At 52.4% G+C, this 2502-nt stretch overlaps 1 non-coding gene across 1 annotated transcript; it reads right to left on the reverse strand.

Annotated features, from left to right (window-relative positions):
• Positions 1 to 1845: 1845 nt before the first annotated feature.
• Trnas-cga lies at positions 1846 to 1920 on the reverse strand. The gene has a single exon. It is a non-coding gene; the product is annotated as a tRNA-Ser (tRNA).
• Between the last annotated feature and the right edge of the window lie 582 nt (positions 1921 to 2502).

Genomic DNA, 2502 nt, shown 5'->3' on the forward strand with positions numbered 1-2502 from the left:
AGTACCCAGAACAATCACCTCTGGCCGTAATAACGGCGTTGATACGCCTGGGCATTGAGTCAAACAGAGCTTGGATGGCGTGTACAGGTACAGCTGCCTATGCAACTTCAACACGATACCACAGTTCATCAAGAGTAGTGACTGGCGTATTGTGACGAGCCAGTTGCTCGGCCACCATTGATCAAACGTTCTCAATTGGTGAGAGATCTGGAGAAGGTGCTGGCCAGGGCAGCAGTCGAACATTATCCTGCTGAAATCTAAGGTTTCGCAGGGATTGAATGAAGGGTAGCACATCTGAAATGTAACGTCCACTGTTCAAAGTACCGTCAATGCGAACAAGAGGTGACCGAGATGTGTAACCAATGGCTCCTCATACCATCACGCCGGGTGATACGCCAGTACGGCGATGACGAATACACGCTTCCAATGTGCGTACACCGCGATGTCGCCAAACACGGATGCGACCTTCGTGACGCGGTAAACAGAAACTTGATTCATCCGTCGTTGAGTACACCATCGCAGGCGCTCCTGTCTGTGATGCAGCGTCAAGGGCAACCACAGCCATGGTCTCCGAGCTGATAGTCCATGCTGCTGCAAACGTCGTCTAACTGTTCGTGCAGATGGTTGTTGTATTTCAAACGTCCCCATCTGTTGACTCGGAGATCGAGACGTGTCTGCACGATCCGTTACAGCCATGCGGATAAGATGCCTGTCATCTCGACTGCTAGTGATACGAGGCCGTTGGGATCCAGCACGGTGTTCCGTATTACCCTCCTGGACTCACCGATTCCATATTCTGCTAACAGTCATTGGATCTAGACCAACGCGAGCAGCAATGTCGCGATGCGATAAACGGCAATCGCTATAGGCTACAATCCGACCTTTATAAATGTCGGAAACGTGATGGTACGCATTTCTGCTCCTTACACGAGGCATCACAACAACGTTCCAGGAGGCGACGCGGGTCAACTGCTGTTTGTGTATGAGAAATCGGTTGGAAACGTTCCTCATGTCAGCACGTTGTAGGTGTCGCCACCGGCGCCAACCTTGTGTGAATCCTCTGAAAAGCTAATCATTTGCATCTTCTTCCTGTCGGTTAATTTTCGCGTCTGTAGCACGTCATCTTCGTGGTGTAGCGATTTGAATGGCAAGTGGTGTAATAATAATAATATGAGAGGAGCTGGCATGAAGCCTTGAGGAACGCCTTACCTTGCTGTTCTGGAGTCTCTTGCTGTTCCATTTCTTGTTAAGCGACCTTATAAGGCAAACACTCTGCTTGCCACTGGTCTTAGTCTTTAATTACTTAGTGTTCTAATTTTGTCCAGGAGTGCACAGCGAGCTAGACAGTGAGAAGGTTTTGTAGGAGTCGGTAGCACCAAGTGCTGTGCCGGGGACGGCCCGCGGTGGCCCTCGGACCGCTATCTGCCATTACGAGGGCCGTAAACGCGGCAGGTCGCGGGGGCCGACCACCCGCCGTAATTAATTAACGGCGCAGCCCACTGCTCGCCTTCCATCTGCCAGAGGCGGACACCCCACCAGAGTCACCGCGGACACACCTGCACGATACATTCTACTGGCTGCCGAGCTGTACCGGCAAATACAGTTTGTGTCCCGCGGCTCCTAGGTATTTAATCACCTGCTCGTCTGCAGGTATCGTACGATTAAAACTGTGTGTCGGGCGGAGATTCGATGTCAGGATGTCTGCCCTTCGGAGGCAGGTGGTCCACCGACTGAGCTACCCAAGCACGACTCACGATCGTCCTCACAGCTTTACCCGCGCCACTACCTCGTCTCCTACCTTCCAAACTTCACAGAAGTTGAAACTTCCTGGCGGATTAAAACTATGTGCCGGGCCGAGACTCGAACTCGGGACCTTTGCCTTTCGCGGGCAAGTGCTCTACCAACTGAGCTACCCAAGCACGACTCACGATCGTCCTCACAGCTTTACCCGCGCCACTACCTCGTCTCCTACCTTCCAAACTTCACAGAAGTTGAAACTTCCTGGCAGATTAATACTATGTGCCGGGCCGAGACTCGAACTCGGGACCTTTGCCTTTCGCGAGCAAGTGTTCTACCAACTGAGCTACCCAAGCACGACTCACGCCCCCTCCTCACAGCTTTACTTCTGCCAGTACCTCGTCTCCTACGTTCCAAACTTTACAGAAGCTCTCCTGCGAACCTTGCAGAACTAGCCTGTGGGATGTTACCAGAATGAAATTTTCACTCTGCAACGGAGTGTGCGCTGATACGAAACATCTGGATGGTAGGAGACGAGGAACTCAAAATGGTTCAAATGGCTCTGAGCACAATGGGACTTAACATCTGAGGCCATCAGTCCCCTAGAACTTAGAACTACTTAAATCTAGCTAACCTAAGGGCATCACACACACCCATGCCCAAGGCAGGATTCGAACCTGCGACTGTAGCGGTCGCGCGGTTCCAGACTGAAGCGCCTAGAACCGCTCAGCCACACCGGCCGGCGAGACGAGGTACTGGCGGACG

Source organism: Schistocerca piceifrons, chromosome 9, assembly GCF_021461385.2.
Source record: "Schistocerca piceifrons isolate TAMUIC-IGC-003096 chromosome 9, iqSchPice1.1, whole genome shotgun sequence".
Lineage (NCBI taxonomy): Eukaryota > Metazoa > Arthropoda > Insecta > Orthoptera > Acrididae > Schistocerca > Schistocerca piceifrons.